Raw genomic sequence first — 11,452 nt, 5'->3', positions numbered from 1 at the left:
TATCATTAGTACTACTATTACTACTACCACCACCACCACAAGCCACTATCACTACTACTACTACTACTACTACCACCACCCCTACCACAAGCTACTAGCACCACCACCACTTACTACTACTACTACCACCACTACCACAAGCTACTAGCACCACCACCACTTACTATTACTACTGCTATTACTACAACTGCTACTACTACAATTGCTGCTACTACTACAATTGCTGCTGCTACTACTACTACTACTACCATCACCTACTTCTACCACCATCACCACCAGGGTACCGGTCCATTACAGTATTACTAGAGAAAGGCATTAGTATCACTGATATGAAAAAGGTGAAAATTTACATATTTTTAATACACTTTTATTACATGCACCTTACCTCGCAAATTATTCTGTTATTATTAATGCCAATAGATAAGAAAATCACTGCTTTAAGTTAGGTTTGGTGCTAGGTTGGTTTTAATTAGCAAGGGTTAGGTTCAGTTACAATGCATCAGAACACAAACATCTCTTGCAGTAAGAAAAACCCTAAATCTAGAGATTTTTGCGACCGTCAGTTGTGTTGATTTCCTATTCAAGGTCATTAAATTGCAAACACTGATGTATTCCTTATTACTGACTGACGGACTTGACACTTTTCTCCATACATACTATTACTACTGGGTAGATTAAGATTGATACCAAATAATAAACAAGAGAAATCACAGAAAATAGCACTTCATCGTCATAATAATCTATAATGTTACATAGTCATGTTACACAGTCATAAATAAACAATCAGCTCACACAGTGCCGCCCGTAATTCGCCTTTTCGAAAGAGAAGAGACATATTACAAAAGGGAAATTCAGAAAATAACACTTACTCATAATCATATAAATAAACAATCATCTTACAGTGCGTAGGAGAGCAGACATTAAACAAGGGAAATTCAGAAACTTCTCGCAATTCGCCTTGACGAAGGAGAGGAGACATATTAAACAAAGGAAATTCAGAAAATAACACTTCACACAGTCATAATAATCAATAATGTCACAATCATATTACACAATCATAAATAATGAACACCTCAGTGCCTCCCGTAATTCGCCTTGCCGATGGAGAGGCGACATATTAATCAAGGGAAATAAAAAGAAAAATAACACTTCTATCATAGTAATAAAAAATGTTACATAAACAAAGAAAATTCAGAAGATAACACTTGTCATAGTAATCAATCATGTTACACGATCATAGATAATAATCAACTCGCAGTGCCTTCCGTAATTAGCCTTGACGAAGGGTGAAGAGATAAATTTTCAGGGTACGGGTATCCTCATTATCCTCGAAAATATGATAATGGCCTCAAAAATATAATAATGGACAATTAATGAGGAAGTGTATGAAAAAATTGTTAAACATCGTGAAAACAGTGTAGTGATAATGAAAAAACCCATAGGAAAGTGTATGAAAACAGTTTATAGTCTGACCATTTTATGAAGATCACTTAGGCGTCGGCTTTTTCATGGGATTTCCCGGCCTGCGGCGCTGCCAAACCTTGTGCTTGGCAAATTAAGGGATTAGAGCCTATGTGTCAATGAGAACCTTGCTTCCCACACACCACCTCTCTCTCTCTCTCTCTCTCTCTCTCTCTCTCTCTCTCTCTCTCTCTCTCTCTCTCTCCATATAGAATTTACATTTCATGCAAATATATTTCTATCAGAGATCTATACTTATAAATTACTAAAATTTGAGAAAAGAATCTGCCTGTCAGTCAGTCTCTCTCTCTCTCTCTCTCTCTCTCTCTCTCTCTCTCTCTCTCTCTCTCTCTCTCTCTCTCTCTCTCTCTCTCTCATCCTGGCTGGTAGCGGTAGAGGAAGTGACCCATGGATTAACACGGTCACTTTGACCTATGACCTCACTCGGTCATCCAGAGGGATGTAACAACGCTCGGAGGAAACGTTGTCAAGTATTGTTGTGTTGGCAAAAACAATGCAAGATATATTAAAAAATAAACACAAGTTCCTCTAACTTGCCTTTTTAGAGCATCACAATGTATATGTACTACAACACCATTCAGTTAATAAGTATTAAGTACCTGACTTGAGGTGTGTATTGGTACAAGTGTGACAGCCGGGAAATTCCCGAAAAAGCCAACGCCTAAGTGATCTTCATAAAATGGTCAGACTATAGTGACAATGTAAAACCCAGCAAGAGTCTGGCAAACTTTATGAAAACAGTTTAGTGACGATGCAAAAGCCCAGCAAGGGTGTGGCAAACATCATGAAAACAGTTTAGTGACACTGTAAAAAAAAACTTGGGAAAGTGTATGAAAATAGTTTAGTGACATTGTAACAGTGTAGTGACAACGCAAAACTCAGCTAGAGTCTGAGGTAAATATATATCTCACAAAACGCTAAATAACTTAAAAAATGTCACCCTAACGACACGGTACAAAACCACTCAGAAGTTCCATTGCATGCGATATACACAAAATCATCCATACCAATCGCGTAAGAGATATGTTTTATGTCAAACGTAAACAGTACTAATAGATTGCACACACCAAAAGAAAAATGGGAACCTATTATAACGCCTCAGAGTCCCCTTCTGGGGAGGGGACCAAAAATGTCCCCAGGTCGGATGCCTTTTTTTGATAACGACCCCAAATGCCTTGACACCTCCCTCAACTTTTTCTACATTAACTTCTGCAACATTCGCAGTCTTAGATCTAATTTTCAATCTGTAGAACACCACCTCTCCACTACTAAGCCTCATCTTCTTTTCCGCACCGAAACACAGCTGTCTGAGGCAACTGACAGTAGCCCTTTCTCTGTTCCCTCCTACTTTCTCTAATCTCATTTTCATTCCAAAGCTGGATGTTGCGTCTATGTGCGCAACGACTTAACTTGCTCTCGTGCCCACGCTTTGGAGTCTTCTGAGTTTTCCACCATCTGGCTTCGACTTAACAGTCACTCGCAAATTAAATTCATCTGTGCTGTTTATCTCTCCCTAAACTCTTCTGACTATAGTAAAGTCTTCGAATACTTAACTTCCAAAGTGGAGCACATTCTGTCCCTCTACCCTTTCGCTGAGATTTCCATTCTTGGAGATTTCAATGTTCACCACCAGCTTTGGCTTTCCTCTCCCTTCACTGACCATCCTGGTGAACTAGCTTTCAACTTTGCTATCCTACATGACCTAGAGCAATGGTACCAATCGCGATCTGTGTAGTTTTCATTGTTCGCCAGCTGGTTTAATTCACAAGTTGGTTCTGCCTATCGCGTCGAACTGTCGCTCTTGTGGAAGCCCTATTAAAAAAGTATATATACAGATATTCATGCCTACATACCTCATAATATAAACGTTTGGTTATTTATCTATGTGTCTGATTGAAAATGACATAAAAATATGCAATATATGTTCCTAATGGTGCAAAGTATGGATTTACCAGTGTCCTATCAAAATATTTTTGTAAGTCTAATAGTACATATATACCTTATCACAAAATTGTCAAGAGTTTCTGCATAGGATAATGCTCCACTCAAAAAGCGTAGAGCAAATATCACTTGAGTAGCATTTATAAAAAAAAACAATTTCCGGAGATTGTGCCGAAATAACCTGGCCAACATTACCGAAACCGAATTTTCCTAACTGAATCACAACAAGCGAACTTGGTATGCCTTTTGATCTCAGAAAGTTTCTCAGAGTTGGCACTGTCCATTTTCTAAGTTCATCCTCACTAATATCCATAGTGTTATCCATAGTGAAGTCGTGTAGCGAGTGTGGCGATGGCTCTTAACACGCTAGATTTGTTTATGTTTCGATTGAACAATCTCGGTGCATGTTAGACAATATCCTCTATACTGTTAATTTCTTAAGACTATTAATTGTTGTGATTTTCTGTATGAATATAATTCATATTAATTTTTATGGAAAGAAAAAGGCATTAAAACTACGCTTTACCTATTGATGATTTTTTTTTTCTATTTTTTGTCCCAGAAATGGAGATGGTAAAGAAGAGCACTCGACATATATATAAACATTTCCACTTTTTTAGCTTACATGCCACGAGTACATTCTTAGAAAGATTATAACTATTTTATTAAACCATTTAATATTTACAAAACGTGCAGAAAAGTACGTTCCAGTTGACCAACTTGCTGTGAAATAATTAACTCATCTGGCGGTTGAAGGCACCTACATAGCAGATCGCGATTGGTCCCATTGGTGCAACACCCTACTCGTATTCCTGACCGTCTTGGAGACACGCCCAACATTCTTGATCTCTTCACCTCTAATCCTTCTGCTTATGCAGTCACCATTTCATCTTCGTTGGGCTCCTCTGATCACAATCTTATTTCTATATCTTGTCGTATTTCTGCAATCCCTCCACAAGATCCCCCAAGGCGAAGGTGCCTCTGGCGTTTTGCCTCTACCAGTTGGGGGGACCTGAGGAGGTATTATGCTGATTTTCCCTGTAATGATTACTGCTTCCGTGCCAGAGACCCATCCCTTTGTGCTGAGCGCATCACAGAGGTGATAGTGTCGGGCATAGAGGCGTACATTCCTCATTCTTTATCTCAACCTAAACCTTCTAAACCTTGGTTTAACTGAGCCTGTTCTCGTGCTATACATGATAGAAAGGTTGCCCACAAAAGGTACTTGAGTCTTCCATCTCCTGAATTTCATGCACTTTATATCTCTGCCCGGAATCATGCCAAGTCTGTTCTTCAACTTACCAAACACTCCTTCATCAATAGAAAATGTCAAAATCTTTCAAACTCAAACTCCCTTCTAGATTTCTGGCATCTAGCCAAAAACATCTCACACAACTTCAATTCTTCATCTCTCCCTCCTTTATTTCATCCCGATGACACCACTGCCCTCTCTTCTATCTCTAAAGCTGAACTCTTTTCTCAAATCTTTGCTCACAACTCCATCTTGGACGATTCTGGGCTTGTCCCTCCCTCTCCTTCTCCCTCTGACTATTTCATGTCTACAATTAAAATTCTTCGTAATGATGTTTTCCATGCCCTCGCTGGCCTAAACCCTCGGAATGCTTATGGTCCTGATGGGATACCTCCTATTGTTCTCAAAAACTGTGCTTCTGTGCTTGCACCTTGCTTAGCCAAATTCTTCCAACTTTGTCTATCGACTTCTACTTTTCCTTCCTGCTGGAAGTTAGCTTACATTTAGCCTGTTCCATTCTAACCCCTCAAACTACCGTCCTATAGCTTTACCCCCCCCAGATGGGAACCGCCTTCTCGTGGTGGGGGGCTTGCGTGCCCCTGTGACTTGGCGAGCTAGGCTAGTGGGGGCTTAGGCCCCTGCTTTGCCCTTTCGAGGGGAAGAGGGCTACCCATGCTAGTACGGTCACCAGTGAGGGGCGGAGCCACCCGCTAGAGGGATCGCCCAATAGGGGCTGTCCTGTGCTGGATGGTTGGGTGTCCAGGCTGGAATGCTTTGGGAGGGGGGTCTCAGCTCTGTCGTGGACAAACTTTCGTATCATGTGGGACCTTTTTTCAAAACGATTGGTCCGCATGGGGACGAGGTACCCCGTCCACGGCAGCCAGTGCTCCCTCCCATTGTAGTCCCAGTAGGTGGTTTCCCTAGCCCCTGGAGCCAATTTTTTGTGTAACGTTATACATATGGTGACACACAAAAAACAGTCAGGTTCTCGTGAGGTGGCTGACCTGGCCCACGAGATGTCATCTTCAGGTCTGAGTGGGAAGGAGGATTCCCCTCCACAAGAGCCTCCCACAGCAATCTCCTGTTCTGGGAGTTCTTCTGAGGGACGTATTTCTGCTGCATATGACTCCCTTGTGATGGTAAATGTTAACCCATCATTTTCTTATCACGCCATGCACTCACTTCTCAAGGTGTATGGTACGGTTCTCCGTATTCGACTTGTTTACGATAACGATTTTCCGTCTAACCGCTGCTATGTAACGTTTCTGTCATGCGATGAAGCCCGTTTGGCAGTAGAACATGTAGCATCACTGCCCCTTGCTGGCTCTGGTTTTAAGACAGAACTTCTTCACCCTCGCAATATTTCGGACAGTGACACGGACTACATCCCAAATCTTTTTGACCACTATTCCGAGAATTCAGTTCCTGAAGTCCGCCAGATCCCGCCTCCACGTTGGTTTGTGACATACTACTAAAATGGGCAGGGGAATTTCATACATGCCTCCCGGTACCTGTCAAAAGAGATCGGCACGATTCCTGAGGGAAACCTCAAGTAACACGGAAAGGGGGTGCTCTTGTGGGCTAAAGATATTACGCAAGCAAGGATGTTGCAACATCTCCCCTGCCCTAATGACAGCATGTTTGAGACTATTAAGGCACATCCCACCTTTAATTACAGTAAAGGTTGTGTGTACAGTCAGGATCTCTATGAATTTCCTGAGGAGGAAATACTGGCTATGTGTCCTAACTCAGTCCAGAAGGTGACTAAGATGAGGAACTCCTCCAACATGGTCCTTCTCACCTTTTTTGGGTCCACCCTCCCTGACCGTGTTAATGTCGGACCTATTAATCTTAGGGTGAGGCGTTTTGTTTCTCGTCCTCTTCAGTGCTGCTCATGCTATGGGTACGGTCACGGCAAAAGCTCGTGTAAGGAAGCTTCTCGATGTGGTAATTGCTCTGCACTAGACTCACATTCTGAGGAGCATTGCAATGCTGCAGCTTATTGTTTCCATTGCCGTGATGCTCACCAGGTACGTTCCAGGCAATGCCCTAGGTATCGCCTGGAGCAGGACATTCTACAGCTTGCTAATAGTCAGTTTATCAGCCTCGGTAGCGCCCACTGTGAACTCCTGTACCGTCAGAAGGACAGTACAAGTGCGACATCCTATGCCTCATTGGCCGCTTGCTCTTCGACTGAGTCTGCCGGTCCAAAGACAACTCCTACTGCTACCTCTCGCTCTGTTAGGGCGTGTGGTCCTGTTCATCTGACTAACAGGTTTGCCGTTTTGTCCAATGACTTGGTTGAGTCATCTCTTAGAAGTGACGAAAACAATACGGATTTGACCAATGTAACCCATGTAGCAGATGTCCATTTGCCACCTGTATCGCCTAAGCATTTGAAGGGCCTGACCAAACGGAACCGCGGCTCTGCGGAGTCGATAGATTTAGCTCAGCCTAAACAATCTAAGGTTTCTCCCGGTGCACGTGACTGTGAGTCTTCTAGGGACCGCTCTGCAATGGTAGCTTCAGTTGTTTCTGCTCAGCCTCCTGTGACGCCCTCCGTCTCAGATCGGGCTTCTTGTGATGAGGACGGTCTTAGCATGGAGACGTCCGATGATATTGTCACAGCCGTCCCTTGTGGACCCACTCTATCAGTCCATCCTGACCCTCGTCTTCCGATGACCGGTAGGAGTGATGATGGTTCGCATCACTCACCGATAGGCTGAAAGGCTGCGGTCCAACGACCCAGTACATCTCAACTCCCAGTGTCTTCTCGTCAGTTGATTATTTCTAGTCAGGCGAGCCACGGGCAGCCCATTCAAAAAGCTCGCCTGTCCACTGCACCTAAATAGTCATCTTCAAGCTTCTACAGTGGAACTGTAGAGGCCTTCGCGCCTCGTGGGGGAACTCCGAGCTTTATTGTCGGAGTTCTCTCCAGCCTGTGTAGCTTTACAAGAGACTATGCTAGGTGATAGTACTTATTCTAGTCCTCCTGGCTATCGTGCCTTTTTTAGCACTCCTTTCCCTGACCAGGGCCACCACGGTGGCACAGCTATTCTAGTCCGTCAAGACATACCTGTTGTCCCCTTGACAACTCAACTCTCCCTTCAGGTGGTTGCTGTTAAGGTCTTTATGGGACGATCCTACACTATTTGCAGTTTATATCTCCTCCTCGGCTTCCTGTCTCCAGGGGTGAGCTTGACGGCCTGGTGCGTCAGCTGACTCCGCCTTTCCTCTTGTTGGGAGATTTTAACGGCCGTCACCCATTGTGGGATGAAGGTGCTAGTAATCCTCGTGGGGTTTTAATCGGTTCTTTTATTGAGGATGAGGGATTGGAGATTTTAAATTCTGGGGATGTTACACATTTCCATAGTCCTACTGGGACTTTTACAGCTATCGATCTTTCTATTTGTACATCTAATTCTTTCCTTGATTTTAATTGGCGGGTCCTACCGGATTTACGCGGTAGTGACCACTTTCCTATTTTATTGGAATCTGTGAACTCTGAGCCACAGTCCCGGCACCCATGCTGGGTTTTAGACAAGGCAGATTGGCCTCGATTCACAGACCTTAGCTCTTTTATCCGTCCGTTGGCGGACTTTTCTACTTGTGCTGAGGCTGTTGATTATTTTACCGATTTTTTACATTCAGCAGCACTTCAAACAATCCCTAGGACGTCCGGTCGCTTTTTGAAGCGTCACGTTCCTTGGTGGAACACAGCATGCACTAAACCTGTGCAAAAGAAACGGGCGGCTTTCTCTCGTCTCCGGCGACATCGTCGGGATCCGCAGTGCCTGGAAGCTTTTCGACGCTGGCGAGCTTTCCTCTTGGAAAGCTTATGTGTCTTCCATTAATGGCCACACCCCTCTTACGGATGTCTTTAGCAAAGTCCGCTGAATTGCTGGGAAGTATTCTGCTCCTCCCCCAGCAGTTTTGTTGTCTGCTGGGCGAACGGTGGCAGACCCTAGGACTGTCGCCGACTTCTTCGCGGAGCACTTTGCCAGTGTTTCCCCGAGGCATCCTGCAGCCCCAGGCGCACGTCACCGCCAGAGAATGGAATCTCTCGGTATAAATTTTTCTTCCGCTGGAGGAGAGTCTTATAATGTCCCTTTCTCTGCTTCCGATTTGCGGACTGCTTTGTCTCAGTGTCATGACTCTTCTCCTGGTCCAGACGACATTCCTTACGCCTTTTTGCGTCACATGTCTGACCGTGCTTTTAACTTTTTATTAAATTTTTATAATATGATTTGGCATACCGGTGACTTTCCATCTTCTTGGGCTGTGGCAGTGGTTCTCCCATTTCCGAACCCTGGGAAAGATAATCTCCAGGCTACGAACTATCGTCCTATATCTTTGACATTCTGCATTTGTAAAGTGTTAGAAAAGATGGTAAATGTAAGACTCATGTGGTACATGGAGAGAGGTAAGTACTTGTCATCGGTACAGTACGGCTTCTGAAAGATGAGGTCTACTACTGATGCTCTTTTATCCTTAGAGTCTTCCATTTGTGAGGCCTTCGCTAATCACCACCATCAAGTAACAGTGTTTTTTGACCTGGAGAAAGCCTACGACACGGCTTGGTGTCATGGCATTTTACAGTCTTTGTTTAATTTTGGCCTTCGTGGCAACCTTCCTCTTTTTATCCAACAGTTTTTTATGCAGACGTTTTTTACGGGTTCGAGTTGGGAGTGTTCTCTCTGAGGCTACTGCTGTAAATGATGGCGTTCCACAGGGAAGTATTCTTAGTGTTACATTATTCGCAGTCGCCATAAATGATTTGTGTTATTGATACTCTCCCAGAAGGCATTCACAGCTCCTTATATGTTGATGATTTATGTATTTTTTTTGCTGCTGGTAGGATGTCACTGAATGAGTGGAAGCTCCAACTGGCGATCAATAGGGTGTCCAGTTGGGCCAACATGAACTGTTTTCGATTTTCCACCTCGAAGACCGTGTCTATGCATTTTTGTCGTAGTCGTGGCGTTCATCCAGATCCCGATTTATATTTAGCCAATAGACGCATCTCATGTGTGGAGGCCACTCGATATCTTGGCCTATTGTTTGACAACTGTCTTACTTGGGTTCCCCCTTTCCGTTCTCTTAAAGCGTCTTGCAGGACGGCACTGTCCATTCTTCGGGTTTTAAGTCACACCTCTTGGGGTGCGGTCAGGGATACGTTGCTGCTGCTTAACCGCACACTCATACTTCCCAAGCTGGAATACGGTTGTGAGATCTACTCATCCTCAACGGATGCACGATTACGCACGCTTGACTCCGTGCATCATGCTGGGGTCCGCTTGGCTACAGTTGCTTTTCGGACATCCCCAATACCTAGCCTTCTATTGGATGCTGGTTTCTGGCCGCTCGACCTCCGGCGCCAGTCTTCGATGCTCCGGGTGTTGGTTTCGCACCCACAGTCTTCCCGATTCTGTCCCATGTCTATCAATGTTGCGGGACTCGCGTTCGCAGGCGTATGTCACTCGACCGAGTCTTTACTGCGGAGCTGTGTGCCATAGTCCTAGCTTTACAGATAATTTTTACTCTCTGTGTTTCGTCTTTTGCAATTTTTATTGACTGTCGCAGTGCTCTTACTGCTCTCTCTTGCACAGTCTCTCTTAATCCTTTGGTTTTATCAGCCCAGGAGTGGCTATATCTTTTTATTAAACGAGGATATCATGTTGGGTTCTGTTGGGTCCCTGGTCACGTTGGTGTTCCAGGGAATGAACACGCAGACCGCCTTGCTAAAGAGGCAGCAAGTCGCGCTCCATCTCCTGCCCCTGTTCCGTTTCGAGATGTTTCCTCTAATCCGTGAGGTAATTGCAGCAATTTGGCAAAGGAGATGGCTAACGGGGGTCGCAACCTCGAAAATGGGAGAGATCACTACTTCCTCTATCCCTCAATGGACATACACCGATGTCCGGGATCGCCGATTACAGACTTTGTTGACGCGACTGCGTATAGGTCACACGTACCTTACAAATAAGTACCTGTTGACCAGGGACCCTCAACCTTACTGTGATGACTCCCTGGTGCCGCTTACTGTGCGGCACCTACTCGTGGAGTGCCCCAGTTTAACTGACTTAAGACACCGCTACCTCTACCGCTATCGCGGTAGAGATAGCGGTTTTTAGTTATTCTATAATTTTTCTTTTAAAATTTTTTCGTCCTATTTAAATTTTTTGTAGCGGCGCCAAATGACCCTGGCTGTTGCGGCGCCTACATCAAAATCCATTCCATTCCTCGCTAAAGAGGCAGCAAGTCGCGCTACAGCTCCTTCCCCTGTTCCGTTTCGAGATGTATTTATTTCACTTTATTCATGTGGCGGTTGCAGGAATTTGGCAGAGGAGATGGTTAACGGGGGTCGCAACCTCGAAAATGGGAGAGATCACTACTTCCACTATTCCTCAGTGGACATACTCCCATGTCCGGGATCGCCGTGCACAGACTTTATTGGCGCAACTGCGTATAGGTCACATGTACCTTACACATAGGTACCTGCTGACCAGGTACCCAGTACCAACCTTATTGTGATGACTGCTTGGTGCCGCTCTGGTAGAGTGCCCTAGTTTTATCGAGTTACGCCACCGCTACCTCTACCGGTGTCGCGGTAGCGATAGTGGTGTCTACTATCTCTCAAAGGTCCTTGGACCAGCTTCTCTGGCCCCTGGCCATGACGTTTTTAGCTTTCTGGGAGAAGCGGGCCTCCTCCCCAATTTGTAAATTTTATTTCTTATTATGTAAATACATAATATTTTTAATTTTATTGTAGTCTTAGTT

The 11,452-nt window shown here is 44.5% G+C and overlaps 1 protein-coding gene across 2 annotated transcripts in view; it reads left to right on the top strand.

The window, feature by feature from the left end:
• Positions 1–11,452, top strand: part of LOC123518587 (lysosomal acid glucosylceramidase-like) — a 164,608-nt gene that overhangs the window by 727 nt on the left and 152,429 nt on the right. The window lies entirely within an intron of this gene.

This window comes from Portunus trituberculatus, chromosome 6, assembly GCF_017591435.1.
Source record: "Portunus trituberculatus isolate SZX2019 chromosome 6, ASM1759143v1, whole genome shotgun sequence".
NCBI lineage: Eukaryota > Metazoa > Arthropoda > Malacostraca > Decapoda > Portunidae > Portunus > Portunus trituberculatus.
This window is presented reverse-complemented; position numbering and strand designations above follow the sequence as displayed.